The following is a 9693-nucleotide window of genomic DNA, read 5'->3' on the forward strand; positions in this document are numbered from 1 at the left end:
AGTGCTGGGATTAAAGGCGTGCGCCACCACCACCCGGCAATTCAATACTCCTTGAGTATTTAATCTGACTGTAGAAATACATCATTCTGTATACCACTGAATTCTACCAAAGACTTCTTAAGATCTAGCTTTTTAAAATTATTTATTAGAGAGTGTAACAGCATTTGGCAGAGAGTCTTGTGGTGAACGTTTGTTAGATCTGTGTTTGCGAGTATGTGCTGTTATGGATAGACCAGTGGTGTTCTTGTCCTTTCTTTCACGAAACTTCAAGTATGGTATTTAGGAGTCTTGTCACATCCAGTTAGGAAGTACAACTATTGAGTCACGTGATGCTTTGGAAGTTGCTTAATAACTGGGTTTCAGATTCTTCCAGTTCAAACTTTTGGTTTGAGGAGGCTGCTTAGTCAGCTTTAAAACCGAGCTTCCACGACTAGTCCTGTTGTGTTTGATAGGACAGGACTCTTCCGTTTCCACCCTCCCTGATAGCCAACCCTCTCCTTGATGAAAACACACCTCCTTAATCCCTCCTCCACCAGTCTGGTGAATCTGATGTACAGGGTTCTTAGTTCAAGCACTCCTGACCAGCAGAGCTCTAGAACTGACTTAGTAACCTTGAACAGGTGACCCTGCTCGCCTTAATAGCGAGAGCCTCGTTTCCAGCAAGGGAGACGTTTGTGTGTTTATATTTTGTCAGATGACAAGGGGTTTAGTCTTGCTGATTGATGCATGAAAGCTCACTGAGTGGTTTTATGCAGCGGCATCCTTCTAATAGTTAAAATTGTGCAGTGGCCACAGCTGGTTCCAGCATCTCTTACTAGGTGGCGTAACAGAAGGTTCTATCCTGTACCTCTCCTGCGACCTCAGGGCCACTTACCAAGGTGCTCTCAACTGCAGTTTTTCACTGAAACACGGGAGCAATATAACTGTTGTTTCCATGTTGACTGGCATTATGCAAGGCGCATCGGAATGGAGAATTATCATTGTAGATTTTCCTGACCTTCTGGAGGACGGGGGATTGTGCTTCAGTAATTGTGGCTTTGTTAGTACCCTGTCCTTAGTTAATGGATGTATAAGAGCAGGCGAGTCTTTTACTTTTGTGCTCAATTCGTTGTGTAATGTCTAAATTTCCCTAAAACTTCCAATGCATTTTTTATGATGTAAATGCTCAAAACCTAACTGAACAATGTATGTGGAAGTATTTTGAAGAATGTAAACAACTAAACAAATGCGGTGTTTAATGGTGGTGGTGGTGACAATGGAGTTCTTTGACGAGGAACAGGGGATGTTCTTTGTTGACCTTCCTTGTCTGCCAAAAATGCCAGGTAACGTTTGCCACCCGGACCTTAAATTGACTGAAGAAATTTTTGGAAGAGCTCGATGAGGTGCACACGGCATTTGACATCCCTGGACAGCTTCAGCTCTCTGCCCGTTTGTTTCCTTTGCCGTTACCTTGCGGTTGTATCTTTTGTGAGGTCTTGCTTTCAGTGGGAATGACCTTCCTCGCAGGAGGAGTGGTGTTCTTTGATCAAGGTTGTACACAGAACCCTGCGAATCCACCAGGGTGCTCAAACAAAGCTCTGTTGCTTTGTTCTCCCTACATTTTAATTTCTGAATCTTCATTATTAGCGACGTTTGTACATTATCTCTCATTGAAAGGACAGAACATTAGTCTAGGGAAGAGGCAGGGATGGAGAAAAGGAAGCCATCTGTAGTAGCTAATTGGGAGTGTAACTTTTTTCTTTTTACTGTGTTCCAGTCTTTGTGCTGCATGTCGATATATACAACCGCGAGATAAAAAACAATTGCCCTCATTTTATAGATTAAGGAATTAGGACTGAGTGAAGTTTATTGCTTTGCCCGTGTTCTCTCAGCCAGTCCACAGGGGAGCCCAAATTCAAGCAAAGCTTGGTATCTAGTTGCTTTTCTCATCACTGAGACAAAATATCTGACATTAGCAACTCAAGTCACGGGAGAGTTATTTTGACTTCCGGCTTCAGAAGGCCCACAGGCCATCATGGCAGGAAAGGCAAAGTGAAGAGTTTGGTTGTGGGCAGCCAGACTGCACAGTGAGGCTTGTCTGGGGGCATAAGACAGAAGGCTTGAGAGCGCAGGGCAGGAATCAGGGACATGCATCATCCTCTTGTGTCACCTTTCCACCTGCCTGGCCCCACTTCCTGAGGGCTGCTGCATCATGGGGACCAAGTGTTCAAACTATGAGCCTGGAGCTGAGTGTGGTGGTGCTCGCAGAAGTGGAAGAACTGGTGCAGGTTTGTGGCCAGGCTGGTCTCCGTAGTGGGCACTGAGACAACCAGGCTGCACAGTGAAACCTTATCACACACAAACAAACACACGAACAGACAGAAACCAAAGCAAAGCAAAGCCTGGGAAGGGACATTCAAGCCATAGCGTTTTGCCCTGGCCATCATTAGGCTCCTGTGAAATGCATTCAACTCAGTGACAACTTCAGGAGTCCACGTAGACTGCACAGTCCCACACTGTTTAAAAGTCCAGACTCACAGCCAATTCTTATCTGTGAGTCACTGTAAAAACAAACAAATAAAAACCCCAGATGACACACTTCCAAGTCTATAATAGCACAGAGTAAGCGTTGCATTCCTGTTTCAAAAGGAAGGGACGGGAGCATCACTGGTGAATATTGGATTAGAGCAGGGCAGACAGAGCTGCAACCTTGAGGCTGCACGCCCATCAAGTAAGGCAGGTGGTGCATCGCTGTGCAGTGCAGTGGGCGGGGTGGCTCTGCCCCTGCAGCCCTGACGTCAGCAGCTCCACTGGGCGGTCTCTTGGGCTTGGGTCATATTATTTCAGCCAGATCTTCTCCACACCCACAAATGTTGATGGAATTAGGGTCCTTGAGAAGGTGATGCAAGGGATCCTGTGATGAGGAGTAGGAAGGAGAGGCAGAGAAAGCCTTAGTGACATCCGAGATCTAAATCTAGTTCATGAGAAGACATAAACTTTGAGCTGCTTTGTTGTAGTGACTTGTGTGTTACATCCACTCACTCATTCAACAAATAATTTGTTCGGAATCGGGCACTTATTATATACCGAGTGTACGGAATTAAAAGAGATGCTTCTGGTAGTCCAGTGTGGAGACAGTTATTGAGTTATTGGCAATATCACGGAGTGGTAAGTGGCAGAGAGAAGCCAGGGACTGTGAACATTCAGAAGAGCTGCAGCGAAGGTGGCATGGGCTAGGGAAGGTTCACTGTCCATCGGCGACATGGTGAGACTTGAAACTTGAGGAATTTTTTTGAGGCCAGACAGAGAAGTAGGGTTTGTGTTTGTGAACAAAACCATGTTTAAGACCATCAGCTAGGGTCTTTTAAGTTCAGATGGTTGAGGTGTGACATCCAGGGAGAGAGCAGACGAGGAAGCTTGGCTAGTAGGCAGGGAATTAATTCTTCCTGGGCTTCATAGATTAACTTAATTTCAATGAACGGAGAATGAAAAACATTTGAATTCTGGGAAGATGGCTGTGGATGTCATGGTGAAAAAGGATCAGAGTGCAATCAGCCTGGTTATTATAGCAATTCATCTCAGAAGGAGGTTGTGCAAAATTTAATTCAGGCGATGTTGTGAGGAAGAAGAAAATAGATCTTGAGAGATGATTTCTTGTTAGAGCCAATAAGACTACCAAATAATCCCATTTCTATTAATGCAAAAAGACTGAATAAAGACTGATAGGCAGTGATAATTAAGGCAGACATCCTGTTCCATAACCCATGCTTGACCAAGAGAAGAGTAAGACACCAGGCAGATTGCTGCTTAGACCACCATGGGGAGGGGTTATGGAATCCCATTTGAGAAATACGTCCAGATTCTTTTTACTCACGTCTGTCATTTATTTTAAAAACGTTTTACACTTATCTCCTTATGTGCCTCCCTGTGTATGTGCAGATGTGTGTACCGTGGTGTATGTGTGGAGGCCAGAGGGTAACTCTGTGGAGTTGGTTCTGTTTCTTCTCTCCACCTTAATATGGGTTCTGGGGACCAAACACAAGTCTCCAGGCTTGCTGGCCAGTGTCTTCACCTCCTGAGCCTGCCTGCCAGCCCCATGTCTGCTATTCCTTAATGAAATATTAAACTGACAAGAACGTAGTTTAAAAGGGGACCATACCAGATCCGTTAGTGAGTTTACATGGTACAACAAGAAACTGATTAAAATTAAGGTGGAATTAGAGCACAGGCGATCAGGTCTACAAATTAATAATTTGCAAAGAATGTACCGGAAATGCTATTTCAATTCTCATTTGGTAAAAACCAAACACAATGAAGCAAGAACCCACAAGAGTCGAGGTATTAACTGGTTCGCCCGTGGTCATACATAGCCCATTGTGGGGAGACCCAGAGTCCATTGGGGCTCTCTGCACGGCATCATGAAAACCCCAGGACACTCAGCCTGTTAGAACCAGAGTGGTCAGTCAGAAAAAGAGAAGAGTGGGTATTCAGATATGATAAAGAACTTGAAATCCTTTGAAATATGTACCAAGAGAGTTTTTTATATTTTAGGTTCTGTTGGAACAATAGAAGGAAATTAACCATGAAAAGGAATACTGCATTCTTTATGTAATTTACATAATAAATTGTGTGTGGAAATAATTTGTACAAATAATAGCAGAATTTTAAAAGAATTTAGAGTGTATGTAGGACTCAAGATAGTTGACATTTCAAGCTTTCTGATCTCTTCAGCCACTGCTGTTGCTGGCCATCTGCCGTGCACCTAGCGTCCTGACACGTTCTGAGGGATTTACAATCAGAAGACAGGTCCGTCTTCAAGGGCGTAGAGGTCTTAGGGAAAATGGATTTGCAAAAATGAAACTAATTGGAGTGATCGAGATTTGCTTACAGTTACTGGAATACGCACATAACCAAGTGGCTCTGTTTGGAAAGTAGATGGTGGCACTCTGCATGCTTAGAAAGGGCGCAGTTGATGACATCTGGAGTCAATTAGAAGGCCCCAGGAATGATGGAAGGACACTTACGGTCTGATGAGGTGGTCTTCGGGAGGGTCCTGAAGGATGAAATCATTTGATATTTCAAGGAAAGGGCAGACCAGTGAAGTAGATATATTCGGTTTTGTGTTTCTGAAATATGTATTGGAAATTTGCTCTAATATTTTATCTAGTTATTACAGTGTTCTTTATTGAGATATGGCAAAGAGTAGGGTCAGCCAAGTGTTATTTGATGTCATATCCCTGTGGTTGAATGTCATGAAAGCATTAAAAACGACCAGAGACCAATGTTGTCTGGGGGAAAAGCGTGCTCTCAGTCAGTTAAATAACTAGTCCTACCATGTTCTAGCTCTGTGTCCAGAGGGGGGGCACCTACTTTTGTGGTTTAGTAAACTGTAAATTTGAAATAATACAACACAAACACTTATGCAAGATTTAAAAATGAAAACACACACAATTGTGGGTGCTCAACAGTATTATTTTTTATGCTGAAGAAGTGGACTATTTTTTTTTTGGAAGAACAGTTTATCAAGTATCCTAAAAAGCTTTATTTGTTCTTTTTAAAGAGCTAGTTTTTGTTTTAATTTTTTAAGTCCAATTTCTCACGTAGCCCAGGGTGACCACAAACTTTCTATTTAGGATGGCCCTGTGTGTACAGGGGTTTTGCCTGCATTATGTTTGTGACCACTTGTACTCCTGGTGTCTGCAGAGGCCCGAAGAGGTTGGATCCCCTGGAACTGGAGTTAGAGACGGTTGTGAGCTACCATATGGGGACTGGGAATTGAACACGGGTCCTCTGGAAGAGTAGCTACTGCTCTCAACTGTTGAGGCCTGACCTTGAACTCTTGAGTCTGCTGTTTGCACCTCTCAAGAGCTGGGATTACAGGTACACACTACCACACCTGACTCCCCAAATCCTTTCAAAGAGTTTAATATTTGTGTAGTTCCTCATTGAAAATTTATTCTAAGGACATGGTCAGATATTAAGGGTTATTGTTTGCAGCATTAGTGATTTATTTTATTTTAAAATTATGTGTAAATGTGTATTTCATGTGTATGTAGATACCTGAGGAGTTTAGAAGAAGGTGTCAGATGCCTTGGACTTGGAATTAGAGGCAAAATGCCTGGTGTGGGCGCAGAGAACGCAACTCATGTCCTTTGCAAGATCAGTATTGGCTATTATCCTTCGAGTCCTCTCTCCAGCTCCTTTGTTGCATTACGTAGAATAGTGGAACCACCCCAAATCTCACAAACACCAATAGATGAGTGGTGAAATAAATTATGATTTACTTTAAAAAAATTACAGAGTAATTGAAATGATGTAGAAATCTATTTCTGATGTATGGGGAAAATGAGTTATAAAATTATATATGTCTCTATATATGTGATGTTCAGTTATGCAGAAAAAATTTTCAAAAAGATTAATACTCTAAAATGTCATGTATGATTGAACAGCAGCCTTTACGTGAGTTTTATATCCTTAGTTGTGCTTACCTGACTTTTGATTTTTGCTTTTTTGGTAGCCTAGATAATTAAAAACTTGAAAATAGTATTGGTCGCTTTAAATACACTTCATGACACAGGAACACATTAAGGTTAAGGAGCCGCTTTGATGCTTGTGTGGTATGCAATTCTAGTTTTGTTGAATCACTTTCATGTCTTGGGCTGAATTTTTCTTTTGTGTTCTGTCTCTGAAAATGCGGTGAAGTGTCCAAGAAGAAAAGTAGCAGGGAGCAGAGACTGGATTAGTGTATGTTCAAGTAGAAACCAGCGTCTTCTTTGTGAGGTGAACGCCTCACGACTGTTTTGGTTTGCGCTCACTTCCCTTTTGCTTAGGCAGGTGGCTTCTGGGTTGTAAGGACACAACATTTAGCGACTGAAAACAGTCACTGCCCTGCTGACCACCTTTGTTTCACCCTTTCCTTGGAACTCAGCGTAGTCGGGTCTTGTTAAGCCCCAGGACTGTGCAGTGGCGAGCAAGTGACGCAATGCTTGGAGCATGTCCACTTGGAAGAGACAGTGAATGCTATTCAGACAAGTACACGGTTGCAAATTGTGTTGGCCATTGCGGGGAAGACACTAAAACAGAGTGTTACTATAGAGAAAAATGGGAGGGTGGGTCAGGAAATCAGTTCAGATAGGGATGTTGGCAAAGGCCTCTATGAGCAAAAATGGCATGCCAGGCCACCTCGGAGGTATGAGTTGACACTAGTCACACAAAATGTGTAGGGACAAGATCTCAAGGAAGAGGCTGAGCAAATACAAAGTTTTCATGCAAAAAGAAATAGATTTACACGACACACTGAGCGAGAGCAACTAGTGTGGCCGTGGGTGCGAGATCAGGCTGGAAGAGTGTGGGAAGAAGTTTGGATTTCACTGGGAGGGCAGCAGGTTGCAGAGGATCCTGCAAACATCTTAAAAGGCCTCTTAGGCTGCTCCTGGCGGGGTGGGGTGAGAGAGAATCTGGAAGGGGATCTAAGAGTCTTTTGAGCCCCTCTGGAGATGGTGGCAAGTCATACCATCGAGGGGGAAGAGAGAATATACTTTGGATGTGGATTTTGTTGGTTGTGTTTATAGGAGAAAGTGCTGGATCAGGATTGAGGAGACAGTGTGAGGACGCTGCTCATCCTTTGTGCGGACTTGGTAGATTGCACAGATGGTACAAGGTTTTATTTGGGGATGGGTGGGTGGGGGAGGGTTATTTAGCGTTGGATGTGTTTACTCTGAGATCCATTTGAGATTCCTTGGTGAAAAAATGGAGAGGAGGTCTATTGCTCAAGTGACACAAGTTTCTGCAATGGAGATGTATATTTCAGAATTTCTGGCCGGTGGGTAGTACAGGTAGCCATCTGGGTAGATGGGATTGCCCAGGGAGAGATATTGACGGAGACAAAGGGAGTCAGTGTGGACCCTGATTCAACGATTCCAACGTTCTAGTAGCCCGAAGGTGGCAAAGCACTCTAAGAAGGCTGCTTCTCAAAGGGAGAAGCCTGAGGGAATATGGTGTTAGGGAAACCAAGAGAAGAAGGTTTTAAAAAAACGTGGGAATGCTGGACTGACCACTTGGAAGAACTTGAAGGGACAGTAATGAGATGGGTGAAAGCCAGATTCAGTGCGGAGGTGAAGGTGCGAGCCAGGTTGGGGTTAATAGAGAGAGACTGTGTGGACGGACAGACAGAAACACACACACACACACACACACACACACACACACACACACACACACCACACATGGGAGACTGTATCTACAACTCTTAATAATTTAAGCTCTGAAGGCAGAAGCCCGTAGCTGGAGGGAGTGGAGTAGGGGAAGGTACTTAGTTTGTTTTCCTCTGTCAGAGGAGCTTCTATGAATGAGAATGACATTAATTAATAGACTTAATAAAGAGGGAGAGATTAATGATGCTGGAGGGATAGCCGGTAGATGGTGGGCTCTCATGGTGGAATTGGTGTTTGGTAACAGGAAGAAAGAGACACAAGTCAGCTTTTGTTATCTACTGCAAGCGAGCATGTGCTAGACACTGTGCTAAGTGACTCCCTGATAGGAGCCTCTCCATTTTACAGATGAGGCACTGAGCTTTTCTAGAGAGGGGCAGCAGAGGTCTTAATTCAGAGCTCTTGCCTTTCTTCTCTTCCTTACCCGTATGATGGTGTATTACTGTTCTCCAGCTGCCATAAACCATCACAGATGGAGCCGCTACAACAACAGACATTTATTTTCTCACAGTTCTGAAGACTTCCAGTTCAAGATCAAGGTGTTGGCAGATTTGGTTTCTCCTGAGGCCTCTTTCCTTGCCTCGCAGATGGCCACTTTCTCGCTTGTCCCCACTCAGCCTTTCCGGTGTGATCCTGCATTACTGCTGTCTCTTGCATGTCCTAATCTTCTCTTACAAGGACACAAGGAAGATTGGACTAGGAGGCTCATCGCTGTAATGACTTCATCTGAACTGGGTTATGTCTTTTAAAAGCCTTTTCTCTTGGTACCTTCACTTTTTGAGGTTAGGGTTTCAATTTTGAATTTTGGGGAACACAATTTATGACACGTGGCTTCCCATGGAACACCGAGAACATTCTGAAGATGCAACTAGAACAGGAGAGGGCAGGAGATTGCTAGAAACACGGAGTCCAGAGTGCAGTTGTGTTTGGAGATGGTCAGACACATCCAGTCTGCCAGTTATCTAAGTCTGCAGTGGCAATCTGGTACATGTGTAGAGCAAAGAGCAAGGTGTCTTTGTCTTGATGAGCTGCTGGGTCCTCCTGGGCTCATGGGCCAGCCAAAACACCATCCCCTGTGTACAAGTTTGAAATGCAAATGAGCTTCACTCATATCCTCAGCAGAATTACAAGTTATTTTTTGTCGGAGTTCCTTCCGATTGTTTTCTTTCCTCCTCCTTCTCCTCTTCCTCTTCTTTTAAATGCATGAGGATGTTTTGCCTAAATGTAAGAGTACCTACTGTGTGCTTGTCTAATGCTTATAGAGGCCAGAAGAGGGCATCAGATCCCCTGGAACTGGAGTTACAGCTGGTTGTGAGCTGCCACAAGGGCTCTTAATGGCCAAGTCATCTCTCCAGGCCCATGATCATTTTCAGGTAGTTGAAATGAAGAGAATTAAATTTGTGAGGGCTGAATTTTGTTGGTTCTTCACTATAGAAAGTAGTTTGAGCATGTTCCAACCTGTTCTTTCATGATTGTGCATGCAAACTTCTTTACCACTTTCTTT

The 9693-nt window shown here is 43.7% G+C and overlaps 1 protein-coding gene across 3 annotated transcripts in view; it reads left to right on the forward strand.

The window, feature by feature from the left end:
- Unc79 (unc-79 homolog, NALCN channel complex subunit) overlaps positions 1-9693 on the forward strand; it is a 244519-nt gene that overhangs the window by 31879 nt on the left and 202947 nt on the right. The window lies entirely within an intron of this gene.

This window comes from Microtus ochrogaster, chromosome 1 (genome assembly GCF_000317375.1).
Source record: "Microtus ochrogaster isolate Prairie Vole_2 chromosome 1, MicOch1.0, whole genome shotgun sequence".
NCBI classification, from domain to species: Eukaryota; Metazoa; Chordata; class Mammalia; order Rodentia; family Cricetidae; genus Microtus; species Microtus ochrogaster.